General features: G+C 36.8%; 1 protein-coding gene across 1 annotated transcript in view; it reads left to right on the top strand.

Annotated features, from left to right (window-relative positions):
• The first annotated feature begins 287 nt into the window (after positions 1-287).
• The window catches only part of ABCA3 (ATP binding cassette subfamily A member 3), a 123,966-nt gene continuing 107,235 nt past the window's right edge, over positions 288-17,018 (top strand). Inside the window, exon 1 of the mRNA XM_074197262.1 lies at positions 288-506. The gene's annotated coding sequence lies outside the window, so the exon portion shown is untranslated. The remainder of the gene's footprint in view (positions 507-17,018) is intronic.

Genomic DNA, 17,018 nt, shown 5'->3' with positions numbered 1-17,018 from the left:
GGGGCCAGGCCGGCCCGGGGCCAGGACAGCCCGGGCTGCGGAGGAGCATCCAACAAGCCTAGGTGAGCTAAAGGAAGACTAGAGGGAGAAGCAATCAAAGCTCGTCCACGGGGGTCCCCATCGCGGGCTGGGGGAGGCGCCGCAAGCGCCGGCCCCGCCCCGCCCGCGCAGCGCCCGTGACCGTGACCGAGCCCCCCGGCGGCCCGGGAGGGGTCAAGGGCGTCGAAGCCGGCGAGGCGGCGGGGCCGGGCACGTGCACGCGCGCGCGCACAGGTGCGCCGCCCACGTGAGGCGCCGAGGGGCCGGCTCTGGCTGGCCGCGCTGCTGCGGCGGCTGGTGCGGGAGGCTTTCCCGGGCCCCGCTCGCCCTCCCTCGCCATGCCGACTGGGCGGCCGTGAGGACACCGGGTCGCCGCCCCGCCGACAGGTGCCGGGAGGCCTCCGCCGAGGGGACCGCGGGGCCAAGCCTTCCGAGGCCGCGAGTGGAGCGGAGCGCCCAGGGGCCTGGTGAGTGCGGCTGGGCGCCGCTCCGCATGGCTCCCCTCCCTTCCCCGGTCCCTCCCTGCTGCATCCCTGCATCCCGGCATCCACGCGCCGCCGCAGCCCCGGGCCCCCGGCCCTCGGCCCGGGCCGCAGGCGCGTCCCCTCCCCGGCTCCCGCCGCCGCTTCTCCTTCTTTGCCCGCACGGCCCTCTTCGGGGCCGGCCGCTGCACCCCACCCTCACCCCGCCCCCATCAGCCGCACCCGTCCCTTTAGAATAACTGCGACCAAATCATCCCCGTCCTTTACCAGTTTTGCACTGGAAAAAAACTTCTTCCCGGAATGTGGAATTGATGTGGGCAGATTTGGACATTCGCTATCTAATGCCCTCAGGAATGGGGGCCTGTGCCAGTTCGAAATACCGTCCGAGTTAGTCGGAGCTTTTATTTTTTTTTCCCTCAACTCCTTGCAATTCGGCTTCTACCTCCCACGCCCACCATGATACAGTAACTGCTCTCTCAAAAGTGAATCACCAGATCTGGTGGCTGTTCCCAAATCCGGCTTCTCTTTGGCTCCTTAGCTTGTGACTGTTTTGGACCACCACCTCCTTCATTCTGCATGCCTTAGTCCTCCTTCTCTAATCATTTTATTCTACTGTCACTCTCTCCTGTACCGTGTCATTTTCACGACAGGTTAAAATAGACCAAGATTGTGTGTTTTCTCCCCCATTACACACACACACAATACAGATCACCTCAAATCTGTAGATCAGACTTCAGTCTCTTCTTCACTTATTCTGCCAGCCCTCTAAACTCAAGTGATTCTAAAACAAGGCTGCTTTCCTTTTCTGAAAAATCTGTTTGTTTGTCTTAGATTTGACTCAATCTTGTTCAAAACCTTGATATTAAATTTGATTAGAGATGAGAAATAAGAGAGTGAGAAGAAACCATTATCAAATTCTGTTGATTCTGTCTGCTTGCATCAGTTCCTTCCTTTCTATCTGACCTATTGCAGTAGTCTTTTAGCAGGTTTCCTAAATTCTGTTCTCTTCTGGCTCTACTGCATCCCGTACACCATAAACTAATCTTTATCCAACCCTGTCAGATTCTTCTGCTCAGCACCAAATTTGGCTTCTTACTGCCTACTGAGAAAAGTACAGACTCCTTTGCATAGTATTTAAAGCCATCCACAATACATTTACATCATGTTTAACAATTTAAAAGTTCCCTTTCCAGCCTTTTTTCCTGTTTCCATCCTCAACACATTTACCTGCCAGTCAAATTAAACTACTTGCTTGTTATCCACACACTCTTTTTATGCCTACCTCTGCTTTTGCTTCAATTTTTCCATAAATTTGGAATGTCATCCCCTGTAAAGTCTCTAATTCTTAACCATGCCTATAGATTCCTACTCATTTTTGATGATGTGGTACAGTTAAAAGAGCCCTAGCTCTGGAGTCAGAAAACCTGGGTTCAGACTTTAACCTTTACACCTGTGTAACCTTGGGGAGAAATCAACTCTTCCTGAGTCTCAGTCCTTCAATTTGAAAAAAAGGGGGGGTTAGAAGGACTTTGAGTGCTAGAGCTATAATCTTGAAGGAGTCTTTGATTTCCGTTTTACTTAGCACTTATTTTTTGACTCTTGTACATTATATTGTGTTATAGTTATTTGTTACATGCCCATGTAGGCTTTAGATTCCACTAAGGAAAGATCTATGTCTTACATAAATCTTGATTTGCTAGTGCCTAGCAGTGCTCTCATTCTGTTAGTCAATATTTGTGTTGCAAGTGGACAAGAGTATTCATTTTTTAAAACAATTTTATTGATCTTTTGTTTTTATATTACCTACATTTATCAATGTTTTTCCTTCTCCTAAAAAAGTCATGCCTTATTTAAAAAAAAAAAAAGAGGAGGAGGAGGAGGAAGAAGAAGAATTTAAAAAGGGAAGAAATGATTTGGCAAAACTATCATATTGAAAAATTTTGACATCTGTAGTGTTCCACACTTAGGAGTCCCTCATCTCTGCAAATGAGGGAAGTGCTTTCATAAATCTCTTCTTTGTAACTAATTTAGTCATCATAATTTCACAGCATTCAGTTTCATCTGATTTGTTGTTATTATTCTTCCCATTTATGTTGTTATAGTCATTGGATTCCAAAATCCACAGAATTTGGTTTGGTATACTTCTTATAAACCTTTCCATACTATGTTCATCATATTCATTTCTGTCAGAGAGTAATTTTCTGTCATAGTCATGTACTACAATTTGTTTGATCATTCCTCAGTTAGTGTGGATATCTACTTTATTTCCAGTTCTTTTCTACTACCAAATGGGAAGATATATATAAAACCTCCTAAGGTCATAGGCCCAGCATTGTACATATATATAGAGATAGGACTTTACTTTTTATCAACTTCCTAGGGTTACAGGCCTAGCAGTAAAATCTCTGAATCAAAAGATATGGACATTTTATTCACTTTTTGTGGCCTTAATTGCAATGACTTTCCAGAATGGTCAGACTAATTTACACCTCCACCAACTTTGTATTAGTATGCTCATCTTATCTACAACACCTCAGTACAATTTCCAGCTTTTATCATTTTTGGCAATATACTGGTATGGGGTGACACCTCAGAGTTCTTTTGATGGGCACTTCGTTTCTTTAGTTATTTGAAAATTCTTTTGTATGGTTTTTAATTGCTCACCATTTTTTGAGAACTATTTGCTTTTTTATACCCTTTGACCCAGCAGGATTATTTAATTCAAGATATTGGTGATCCAACAAAATGCCCATTAAATGGTTTTGTCAAACTCAGCTTCCAAGAGAAAGTAGTTTTCTTGAGAGTAGGAGCTGTGTAGTATATTTGTCTTTGTATACCCAATGCCAAGGCCAGTGCCCCACAGCATAGTAGGCTCTAGTAGATGTGGTTGAACTGAATTGGGAACAGGGATCCAATGATTGCCACTCCCCTCTTCAAAGTAGTGCCCCATAAAAGAGTCAAAAAGAAATGTAGGAGTTGAATTGGGTACTTGTAGGTTGAAACTCTGTACTTGGGGAATGTAAGAAAAATATTAAGAATGCCTTGTTTTTGAATGTGAAGATAGTTCAGCTTCTAATTTAAAAATTATTGGTTGTATATTACATTTAACATTTCCTGAGACTTTTGGATTTGGTCCCAATGGAGAACTCATTGGTAAGCTTTCTGGGTTGGGCTTTCTCTACTGCCTCATAGCTTGTCCCTGCAGTATAATTAGTTCTGCCAAGTTGAGGTCCCTGAAGTCTTAACTCAAGAGAGGACTCGTTTTATTTATCACAGTGTTTGAATGTATACTATGTGTAGGGCACTCTGCATCTTAGATAAGCTAAGAGGACATGTGCCCTGTTGTTGGAGGGAGAAGCTAATTTGAAGAGGAAAATGATGAATTGAATTTTAATATATTGAGTTAAAGGTGATAGCAGGCCAGTGGAAATGTCTACCAAATAGTTGAAAACAGTGGAGTCTTATGAATAACAAGTGTTAACTGAAACCTACCTGCAAAACTTTGAATAATTCAACTGTTATAAACAATGCCTTAGCAGTAAATTCTTGAAATTCAGGTTTTTGTCTTAGGCATCAAATTTCAGATGGTTTATAGACTATGAAGAAGGGAAAAGGAACAATATAAATAGAGAGGAGGGCAAAATTCATAGGACTGTTTATGGAAAGTGAATGAAAACTAGAAAAACTAGAGCCCAGATTTTGAAGCTCAAAGGACCTTCTAATGCATCAAGTACAAACCCCTCATTTTTACAGATAAGAAAACTGAGTCTGAAGCTAAGTGACTTGCCAAGGTGTCTCTATTGTAGGTGGTATTTGAACCCTGATCTTCTGAGTCCAAATCAGTTGTTCTTTCTACTGTACCATGCTGCCTCCAATAAATTTGCATTTGCATTATCAAAAACAATGTCAATTTAACAAGCATTTTTAAGCCCCCTACTCTGTGCCAGTCACTGTGCTAGACTGGGGACATAAAGTTTAAAAAATGAAATTCCCAAAGTTTATATCCTACTAGTATTATATAGTATATAGTATTATATCTTATACATATATAGGTAATGACTGAATCTCTGTTTGTGTGTGTGTTTGTGTGTGTTTGTGTGTGTGTGTGTGTGTGTGTGTGTGTGTGTGTGTAAAGGTAATAAATGACCTTTTTAAGGTTTTGGCAGGGCAAGGCAATGGGTTTAAGTGGTTTGCCCAAGGTCACACAGCTAGGTAATTATTAAGTGTCTGAGACCACATTTGAACTCAGGTCCTCGTGACTCCAGGGCTGGTGCTCTATACACAGTGCCATCTAGCTGCCCCAAAAAATGACTTTTAAAAAACCTCACATGATGTGCAAAATTATGAACACTAATGCATTGTTGGTGGAGTTGTGAATTCATCCAATCATTCTGGAGAATCATTTGGAACTATAACCAAAGGTCTATAAAACTGTGCATACCCTTAGATACAGCAATTTACTACGTCTGTAACACAAAGAGATCAAAGAAAAAGGACAAGAACCTATCTATACAAAAATATTTATTAGAGCAGCTCTTTTTGTGATGACAAGAATTGGAAATTGAGGAGATGACTATCAACTGAAGATTAGCTGAACAAATTGTGGTTTGTTATTGTGATGGATTAATATTGTGGTATAAGACATGATGAGCTGGATACTTTCAGGAACAACTGATGACTTAGCTTTTCTCAGTAATACAGTGATCCTAGGCAATTCCAAAGAACTTATGATGAAAAATGCTATCCACCTCCAAAGAAAAAAACTGATAGAATTTAAATGTAAATTGAAGCAATATTTATTTACTTTCTTTATCTTTCTCAGTTTTATTTTTGGTCTTTTGAAACTTGACTAATATGTAAATTTTCCATGACTATACATATATAATCTATATCAAATTGTCTTCTCAAGATGGGAAGGGAAAGAGAGAAATATGGAATTCAGCATTTTAAAAAAATAAATGTTAAAAAATTTTATTTACATATAATGGAGAGAAAAATTAAATTAAATTTAAATTTAAAAAAGCAACTGACATGGTTTCTTGTCCATAAGGAACTTTTGTATTCACAGGAGTATTGACATATGTATACAAGTATTATATATGGTACTATGTTGTAATAAGTAGCACATAAATGGTAAAAAAATAAAATAAAATGTTGTAGGTATTAGGGGGGGATAGAGAGTACTCCTTATTGAAGAAATAAAACTCTGAAGTGGCACCTAAAATTAGACATCTAGAATCTATAGAATACCAGCTATTTAGAGGCATCTGGTGGCACTAAATGGATTTGGAGTCTGGAAAACCTGATTTCAAATTCAGCCTCAGACACTTGATAGCCCTATGACTCTGGGCAAGTCACTTAAACTCCTTTGCCTCAGTGTGTAAACTGAAGATAAAAAAATAACACCTACTTTCTGACTTACCATGAGAAAATTTCTGCAAAAATCATAGTACCTGACTCATAGTAGTTGCTATCTAAATGCTTCTTCCTTTTCCTTTCTTTCCTATTGCCTACTGAAATAGAACTGGAAGGAAAGGAGTGCTGTGCCTGGACTTGAGACCTGGTTCAGATCCTCCTCTGATTATTACAAGCTTTGTGACCTTGGGCCAGTTCTATAATGCCTGTGCCAAAATTAATGCCCTTAGACTTCTCTACTAAGCCATTTATAGGTTGTAATTATTTTAAGTCATTTAAGTTTACTCCAGTGAAGGAAATTTCCATATTGGGGAGTTTCTTTGGCTTTTCTTTGTTTTACTAATGCTTAGCATAGTGCCTGGTACAGAATTTAATAAATGTCACCTAACTGACTGATTCATGCTGATGAAGTCATTGCTTCATTTGTGTCATTGTCATAGGCAAAAACTGCCAAGGACCTTAGAGATCATGTAATTCGTACTCCCAAGTGATTTAATTTTCTTTTCATTATACTGAAATGTCAAGATATAAATAATCACATAAACATGCAAAATAAAGAATAAAATGTAAACACTGACTTCCAGCAAGATAGCTCTTTGTAGGGAAGCAGGTAGCCCAATTCTCACACACCTGCCTCAGGAAAAATAAATAACAAATAACATCAGACCAAATAATGACCAGGAAATCTAATGAGAAATTACAGTAAATGACTTTCATCTAGAAGTGCACAAAAAAAAACCAGACAGAAGCTGTGAGCAACAGGAAAGAAGAACTTACAAAAAAGCTCTCGTCATCACAGGCAAAGAAAACTGAAACTTTCCAGGGTGACCAGAAATAAGCCAATGATATCTGTAGTCTACAAGGTGTATATGGAGAGAGACAGTATGAGCAAAGGGTTCCCACAGGAAAGTTGTGGGGTGGTTGGAATCAAACAGTCTATATACCCTGAAAGAGATGGCATTAAGATCATAAATCCCAGGCTCAGGATCTTAGCTTTGCATTCTGAGTAGCTAAAGAGGGACATGAACATCTACCTACCTGTGCTTTAGCATAGGCATACTCTGGGAAGGACAGTCTAAGGATCATAGTAACCTATTGTAAGACCAAACAACACCCAATTCCCCGCTCCAAAGCACAGCAGGTTGCTATGGCACAAAGACCTAATTCAAGAACTAGCTCTGTAGAGGCAAATAAACAGAAGACACCGACTACTGCAAAAAAAATTATAGATCTAGAGAAAGGGGGGAAAAAAAATCCAACCTGGAGATCAACTCTATAACAGTTATAAGCAGACACTCAAAAGGGGGGAAATCAAATCGCATTTTCCACAAAGCCTGCATAATTACCTGCAAGGAATAAAACATAAAATAAAAATTCTGGAAGAAATAATTGGAAAGTATTAAGAAGGGTTAATGAAGGGGGAATAAATCCTCTATCAGGAAGTGGTAGACCTCAATACAGTAATGGACTCCCTGAAAAGTAGAAACAGAAACTAATGACTCCTTGAGACAAGAAATATTAAAATTAAAAGATTAAAAAATAGAAAATATGTAATATTTGATTTTAAAAAAAACAAACAAAATAAAAATGTCGGAGACTTGGAAAACACAAAAGGGAAGGATAACTTATGAATCATCAGACTCTTGGTAAGCCATGATTTTTTTTAAAAGCTTGTAAAATATAGATCAGGGAATGTAAGAACAGCTGAAATCTATTAATTAGGAAAAAAAGGTGAAAATGGAAGATTCTACCTTCTGAAAGAAATCCTGATAGGAAAAGCCCAGGAATGTACTAGTCACAATCCAGAGGAAAAGAAAAATAATTCAAGCAGTAGGAAGGAATTTTAGGAACCAAAGAAGCACAACTAGGAATATACAAGACCTAGAATCCATCACAGTAAAGAAGAGGAAATCTTGGAATACAACACCCTCCAAACTTCCTGAAAAGTAAGCTTGTCACCAAGGTTAACTTACTTTACAAAGTTGCACTAAATTATAATGGAATGGGGTGAAGTGGGAAATAAAAGACCTGTAATGGAATAGAGAATTTTAAAACATGTCAAGTGAAAAGACCAAAGCTAAATAGGAACTTTAAAATACAACACATGAGTCAAGATTAACGTAGAAATATAAATGTATTTATCTAAGTGGTAAAGACTATATATATGATGATAAAGTGCTAACATTATGAAAGAGAAAAATAGTTATAGTCCCTTTAAAACTTTAATGTCTTCAAAGGATATTGAGGGAATTAAAATTAAAAAACAAACAAACAAAGAGGATGGCTTGTTTCTTTTCTGAAGCTTTAATACAGGGAAGACAAGGGAGGGTAAAAAGAATATACTATTGGGGGGCAGCTAGGTGGCACAGTGGGGGGGCGACTAAGGTGGCACAGTGGATAAAGCACTGGCCCTGGAGTCAGGAGTACCTGAGTTCAAATCCAGCCTCAGACATTTAATAATTACCTAGCTGTGTGGCCTTGGGCAAGCCACTTAACCCCATTGCCTTGAAAAAAAAAAAGAATATACTATTGGAGAAGGGAGAAAATAATAAAATTTACTATTTTCCATAATTGAGATGCATGAGAAAAAGACTGTTAACCACCATCCAGAAACCAGTTGGAGAATGATTATCAGATAAATCTCATTCTTATATGAACCAGGAAAAAAAGGGGGGTTGAAAATACACAAAGGAGATTAAAGTAGAACTACATCAGACTCAAAAAGATAATAGGCAGCAAAAGAGGGAGTGGCTAAAAAGTTGCAACAAAAATAATCTTACCATTTTTGAAGTGAGAGGTTCAAAGGGTAAAAAGGAAAAGCAAAGGGGCAGCCAGGTGGCGTAGTGGATAAAGCACCAGCCCTGGAGTCAGGAGTACCTGGGTTCAAATCCGGTCTCAGACACTTAATAATTACCTAGCTGTGTGGCCTTGGGCAAGCCACTTAACCCCATTGCCTTGCAAAAACTAAAAAAAAAAAAAAAAAAAAAAAAGCAAAGAGCTTGAAGCTAAGGGCCTGCCTATACCATGGGTTTCACAAATATGAAAGAATATTATTACACTGTAAGAAATTGTGAAAGTAAAATTTCAGAGAACCCTGGAAAATAGAAAGTGTGAACTGTACAGTGAAGTGAGTAGAACCAGGAAAATAAGTTATACCGTGACATGAACTTTGTGAAGTTTGTGAAGAAGAACAACTCTGAAAGACTAGAAAACTTATTAAAGTTTAGACCAACCACCTTCTAACAGAAAGGTGACATAGCTCTTTGGATATGACCACTATGTGGATTTCTTTTACTTGACTTTTGTTGTTTATTTGAGAAAGGAAAAGGTTAAAGTAGGGATATTAGAAACAGTATATTTGGGAAGGGAAAGGGTTAAAGGAGGGATATTAGAAACAGTGATACCCCAAAACATTTTTTTGCATTCATAAGAAAGCACAAATAGGACAGTTTTGAAAAGTATGGTGTTCAATATATTAAATATATTTCTTAAAAATAATTAATATAGTACAGAGATTTATAGTTTCAGGTACAATCCTCTTTCTGTATTCATTGGATATAGAATTGCTCAGTTTTTTGGTGTTGAGTTCAGAGAATTTCAAAAAAAAATTTTTTTTTCAAATCCTAAATATTTAACAAAGAAGAAACAAATAAAATAACAATTAACAGTGGGTTTAATCTTTGTTCTTTTTTGAATCTGCCTGAAGTTCCATTACTTTGGGCTTTTTTCCCCTAATTGTAGCAATAAGCAATTTGTATATAGTTCTGGTTATGCTGACCCTGTTTCTTATTTCTTCATATAGATCTTTTATTATGTGTCCTTATATTCTTTAATATTTATTATTTTATGGTACTTTAATATTCCATTTTATTAATGCATCATTTATTACAATTTAGTATTTGACATCAGTGTATCAGGTCTTTCTATTTTCAAACAAAGCAATTATGAATATTTTTATACTAATAAGTTTTTTCTTATGCCATTTTATATTTAATATAACATTATATATACTTATAAAAATAGAGATACAGCATTGTATTCACTGGAACAAAATGTATGATTTTTTTTGGCTTATTGTGATGTGCTTCAAAATGTTTGTAACAGTCCAGGTCCGTACCATCATTTTTTTTTTCTGTTTTTAGCATTCTAATAAGATATTTTGAACTCTCTCATTTTTAAAGAACTTCAGTAGTTTGCCACTCTACTGTAGCCGAATATCAACTCCTTGATAGCATGGATAGTATTTCCCCATGTTTAAGTCACTGCAAATGTATAAGATGCACCTTATTTTGGGGGCCCGAACTTTGAAGAAGAAAATGTATTACGTAAAATTATTGAACTTCAGTTTTATTCATCATGAAATTCAAGGACATTCTGCTCACAGCTTTCAAGCATCTTTTGGGCAAGTCTAGTGCTTGGTTGTACTCTTTTTTTTTTTAATTAAAAAGATTTTATTTATTTTGAGTTTTACAATTTTTCCCCTAATCTTCCTTCCTTCCCTCCCCCCACCCCCACCCCCCACCCCCCATAGAAGGCAATTTGCTAGTCTTTACATTGTTTTCATGGTATACATTGGATGTACTCTTAATCTATTCTGTTTCATGAACCTGAAGTACCAATTGTGTCCTGTGAAATCAGTCACTTCTTTTTCATCAGCAGTTCTTCTTGCTTCCTGCTGAACCTTTATTGTGGACACAGAATTCCAATTGTCCTTTGCTCTTCAATTTCCTCCCTAAATCAGGCCATTTGGCTGCTTTGTCTTTCATGGCCTTCTTCTGCCAGGGCATTTTCAGTCGGGTTTCTTCTTCCTATAGCCAGTCTCAAATTGTTTTCTCAGATGGAGGAGGACTAAACTGATGTTCAGCAGCACGGTTTGCATTCACTTTAGAAAATTAGATCACTTTGAACTTGAATTCAGCTCTGTATAGAAAATCTTTTCTGAGCCACTTCTTGGCAGAGAGCAAGCAAAACATAATATATCAGTGATATAGTAAACCAGTAAGTAAAAAAATCTCCAATGAGTGTGAAAAAGTGGGAAATGCAAGTAAAAAAATCTACAACCACTGTATAAGATGCTCCCAGTTTTTAGACCACAATTTTTTCGAAAAAAGGTGCATCTTACATAGGGAAATGGGGTGCTTTTCATTTTGTCTTTATGTTCTCAGCATATTCAGCACCTTTATTTAAAATCTTTTTCATTGAAATAATTAAACTCTTATTAACTCTAGGTTCAAATGATTCCAGTCTACCTTTCTAAACTTACCCTACATAATTCTTCTTGTACTTTCCAAGTCAACTGGACCCAATAATATTCCCCCATATGTGACATAACTACCCTTTGTCATTTCTGTACTTTTGAAGCCTGTCCCCTGTGACTCCTTCCTTACCTATGCCTCTTAGAATTCCTAGCTTCCTTCAAAGCTCAGGTCAGGCAACTACCTCCTATATGAAACTTTTCCTGATCCCGTTCCTTCCATTGCTAGTACTTTACTCCAAATTACCTTATATTTACTTTGTTTTAATCACAGTTTTTAAGTCTTTAACATTTGTTTTCCTCTCCAGTCTTTGCACACAGTTTTCTTTTGGTTCTGTTCTTTCCCTATCCTTAGTACCTATAACTCTTACATGGATTCTCTTTTCTTTTTTTAGGTTTTTTTGGTGAGGCAAATGGGGTTAAGTGGCTTGCCCAAGGCCACACAGCTAGGTAATTATTAAGTGTCTGAGACCAGATTTGAACCCAGGTACTCCTGACTCCAAGGCCGGTGCTTTATCCACTGCACCACCTAGCCGCCCCATTACATGGATTCTCTAACTAAATCCATCCACTTTTTCATTTTTCAGAACAAAATTCAGAATTTGTTCAGTCATTACCCGATTGATGGCTATTTCTTTGACTTCCATTTCTTTGCTTCAACAGAAAATCCTGCTATTGTAATTGAATAATATTGTAATAAAAGAAGCAATGAGTATGATCAATTTAAAAAAAAGATTTATAAGAACCTATACAAATTGAAATGAGTAAATCCAGAACAATTTATAAAATGACCATTATAATATAAAAGAAAACAATTTTAATATAAATATTTTATTTGTTTTCCAATTATATACAATAGTAGTTTCTACCTAAAATTTTTTGTAATGTTTTGAATTTTACAGTTTTCTACCAACCTCCCTTCCCTCTCCCCATTCCCCCACAGAAGGCAGTCTGATAGTCTTTACCTTGTTTCCATGCTATACATTGATCAAAATTGAACATGTTGAGAGAAAAATCATATCCTTGAGGAAAAAATAAAATATAAGAGATAGTGAAATTACATAGTACATAAGATAACTTTAAAAAAAATTGAAGGTAATAGTCTTTGGTCTTTGTTTAAACTCCACAGTTCTTTCCCTGGATACAGATGGTATTTTCCATTGCAGATACCCTAAAATTGTCCCTGATTATTGCACTGATAGGATGAGCAAGTCCTTCAAGGTTGAACATCACCCCATGTTACTGTTATGGTGTACAGTGTTCTTCTGGTTCTGCTCATCTCACTCAGCATCAGTTCATGCAGATCCTTCTGGGCTTCTCTGAATTCCCATCCATCCTGGTTTCTAATAGAGCAATAGTGTTCCATAGTATACAGGTTGTTCAGCCATTCCCCAATTGATGGATATTCACTTGATTTCCAATTCTTTGCTACCACAAACAAGGCTTCTATGAATATTTTTGTCCTAGTGATGGTTTTACTCTTAGAAAGCAATTTTAAAAGACAATAACAAATCTTGACTTCAGAAGCCTAAATCATACTTCCCAACTTAGAGAGAGGCTATGAGGGCAGCTAGATTGTGCAGTGGATAGAGCACCGGCCCTGGAGTCAGGAGTACCTGAGTTCAAATGCGGCCTCAGACACTTAATAATTACCTAATTGTGTGGCCTTGGGCAAGCCACTTAACCCCATTGCCTTGCAAAATAAAACCGAGAGAGAGAGAGAGAGAGAGAGAGAGAGAGAGAGAGAGAGAGACTATGAACAGAAGCCACATATATTTACAGAAATAGCCCAAGTATTGTTACCAAAAAAGGGCTTTTTTGTGGGGAAGGGTGTTAAATAATTGAGGTACAGTGATAATTGAAACTCAGAAAAACAAAGAAAGAAAAGGCATCAATCATTTAAAAATTACACAGAAGAAAGAGTTAAGGGACACAGCCAAGCAGGGCACTGTTGGAACTACCATGTTAATTTGAAATAGAAAAAAAAGCAAGCTGAAAATAAGGGTGATTCACATGTTTTCACTTCAGTACCTTTATATTTTTATTCTTTGTATGAGAAATGTTTGTATTTATTGGCATTTGTCAAACTCACAATCAGAAAAAGTAAATAATTTAAGATAAGGATTATTAACACTGGAAAAATTTCTAATTGTCCTGGAAGAATTTTTTGGATTAATATTTCTCAGTGGAACATTGCATGTGTTGTCGGATTTTGGGGTAGTATTGATCAGTTTTGCTGATTTCTTTTTCTTTTTTCCTCTCTCTTTTTGTTTTGTTTTTTTTTGGTAAGGCAATGGGGTTAAGTGACTTGCCCAAGGTCACACAGTTAGGTACTTAAGTGTCTGATGTTGGATTTGAACTCAGATCCTCCAGACTTCAGGGTTGGTGCTCTATTCACTGCACTACCTAGCTGCCCCTCTTCTTTGTCTTTTACAAAGCTCTTTGTTTTCAGAATGAGAGGAGAGGGGAGAAGATGAAAGATACAGGGGTAGATTTAGTTTATGTAAAAGCAAAAAAAATCAAGAAAATATATTTTTAAAAACTATATCCTATGAGGAAAAAAAGGTACACAGAAGAGAATAGAAAAAAACTTAATTTTTCCAAAAACATAAATATTCTGAAATGGCTTTATATTGAAACCTTTACTTACGTTGTTCTGTGTACATGGCATTGTTCTTTTAAATTTTTGTATTTAAGGTCAAAATGAATTTTTAAAAAATCTTCTCAACCTCTTGTTCCATTTTGAAAGCTGAATAGATTTTAGTAAGTGGTATTAAAGGGCATGGCACAGAGCAAAGGTACATTCTTATTTGTACCTCTTCTGTCATTTATAACATCCACTGTTTTAAACTTCCTTCATGTTTTTGTTGTTATTGTTGCCATTTTTACTCCTTCATTGCCTTTTTCAAACATTGGAGAAATATGGGTTGACAGGGAAACTGATACTCCTGCATAGGTACTTCACATTGAGCTTATTGAAATCTTATGCCAGCTTTCAACTATGTACATTTCTAATCATTTTAAGGAGAAGTTTTAGGATAGAATGGGGATACCAGGAAGGGCAACTTTGGTGTCCCTATAGATGCTCGTTTTATGCTCATCCTTAAGAAGAGGAAGGTGTTCTTCTCTTTTTTGTTAGGGTATCAGTTGTTTGAGGATGCAATTAGTACAATGTCAGCTGGTGATGGACCCAAGTTGAGGACTCAGGCACTCTTATTTCCATGTCTCCTTGTTTCTCCTTTCCAAAAATTTCCCTGATTTCTACCAGAGAGGAAGTTCTTTGATTCCATTGTCCAGATCTACAAGGGATCTTCTGAGGTCTGGAATCTGTACCTCTGACAAAATCTTTAGGAAAGGGGCAGCTAGGTGGCATAGTGGATAAAGCACTGGCCCTGGAGTCAGGAGTACCCGAGTTCAAATCTTACCCCAGACACTTAGTAATTACCTAGCTGTGTGGCCTTGGGCAAGCCACTTAACCCCATTGCCTTGAAAAATCTAAAAAAAAAAATCTTTAGGAAAGAAGCTTTTAGAAATCATCTTTAATACACTTCTGTGGTACAAATTGTTTTTTGTCTTCTGTAGAATAACAGTACTTTTCTCTTGTACATGAACTACCATATGATTTATCTCATTGATATTTTTTAGGTATGGAATAACTTAGGGCACATGGTTTTTTTTATTTTCAGAAATAAAAGGGTATAGTAAGGAGGATATTCTAGAAGTTCTTTTCTAGCTGTACTAGGTACCCAGAGAGATGTAGGTTTAAGTTGCCCTCTTTTCCTCACAGTATCTAGTACAACAATCAGTTCATTAATATTTGAACATTTCCTGTACCAAAGGCATTGTCCTTAAATTAGGGTTATATTTTTCCACTCTGAATGAGAAAAACTAGAGTCTCTCCCCTCAAAGGACAGGTTTCTGTGGATTGACCAACTGAAATAAGTGTGCTTACATTGAACAATACCATAGTTACTTCCCATCTTGATTTTTCAGCTTTTCATTTTGTTGCTTTACTAAATTCCTTCAGTTCAATGTCAGTATCAGTTTAGTTCTTTATGACTTTAATTGATTAACTTAAATCAAAATTTTATTCCCAGTAAAGCTCATTGATACAAAAAGCGATAGTTTCTGCCAAATTGAAGACCTAACTCTATTAGTCTTGAATTTTTCATTGTTCCCTTGGTTGTGATAATAGAACTTTATATAATTTGAGTATTAATGCAACAAGTAAATTGTATGAACTAAATTTCAGGAGGTTTAAATGATTTGCTCAAAGTCATATAACTCTAGATCAATTAAACCTTTTCTTTAAAATGCATAGTGATAAATTCTATATATAATATATTACTTAAATATAGTGATTTATGAATTTGAGAAGCTAAGGCACAGAAAAATTAAATGCCCATTTCAAAGTATTGACAAGACCAGAATTTTTAGATTTTCACTTATCTATTGAAAACATCATTGCATGAATAACATTGAATCTGTATAGATGTCTGTGAATTAAGCTGGCCCATCTCATGAACACTACCTGATATTTAAAGTAAAAGTATTATTTGGAGAAATACTATATGCTACACCAATAGCTCTTGGAAGTGAGCAACAAATGGTATGCACTAGCTATTGATAGTTTAACTGCTTACTTTAAAAAAGTAAACAGTGAAACTTTTCCTGAAGTGGACTTATTGTAATAATCAACATTTTACCAGTAAGCAATGGACTTTTCAGTGCAAAATTCTTTCTCCTGTTCTTCCTATTCCCAAACAGAATGAAATAAGTCCTTTTTTTAGAGAGTTCTTAGAGTGGGCTCTTTTGAGAGAGCAGAGGGTAAGGTGGCCTCAGAAGTGGTAGGGAAATACCTAAGTGTTTATCCAGAGTTGAGTTAATTAGGCTTGAATCTTTGACTTAGGGAACTCTGATTTCAAAAACCATTTTTGGATCCTGGCCAGTATTGTTTTTGAGCACTCTTTGTACTGAAATGTCAAGTATTTTAAGGAATTCTAACTTCCTTTTCCTTGTATTTTTCTTTTGAAATTCTAATACATTTTCTAACTTTTGTAATTGCTCTAGTCTCCTATGGCATGTTTTCCTTGCTCTGAAAAAAAGTTAGAAGTATCTAATTGTGCAAATTGTGCTGTTTACTAGAAGAACTGGGTACATTAAATGACCCAAGAAATATTATAATTCTACTTTGAAATAGAAATCTTTATTCTACTCTCTATTTTCTTTAAAATATTATGAATTTTTAAAAATTTGTTGCTTCTGTTTAACCAGCTTGATCCTTTGAGATATTCTTAAATCCTGGGTCTTCTAGTGTTAAGGTCATTGGTTTCAAACCATATTTTTCAGTGTCATGGGCAGGGGTGAAGGTGTATTTCTTTGCTAAATTTTACAATACATCAATCACTTGAGGTTTATCAGTTATTCATCACTCTTGATAACCAAAAGTGATACTGACTGTACAGAAAATATATTACTTGCAACCAAAATTATGTTTTGGCCTTAATTGAAATTCCAGAAATTAGATAATATATTTTGGCCAAACTGCAGATTTTATGAAAAGTATTCTATGGGGGAAACCCCCCACCATATTCTTGTTTTAGTTTTGTCATAATTTAAACATGATATTTGTATTTTAAATTCAAAGTTTCAATTTAAAATAACTTTTTTTGAGATTCTTATGGATATAGCAGAGCATATTAATAATAATAATAATAATGCTTTAAGTCATATGCCACCAAGCTTTTTGCAGGTTCTTCATCTAGTAAGATCTAGTTTTATTGAATATTGATCAGCTGAGATGAGGGTAAAATCCTGTTGAGCTTAAT

Source organism: Macrotis lagotis, chromosome 8 (assembly GCF_037893015.1).
Source record: "Macrotis lagotis isolate mMagLag1 chromosome 8, bilby.v1.9.chrom.fasta, whole genome shotgun sequence".
NCBI lineage: Eukaryota > Metazoa > Chordata > Mammalia > Peramelemorphia > Peramelidae > Macrotis > Macrotis lagotis.
This window is presented reverse-complemented; position numbering and strand designations above follow the sequence as displayed.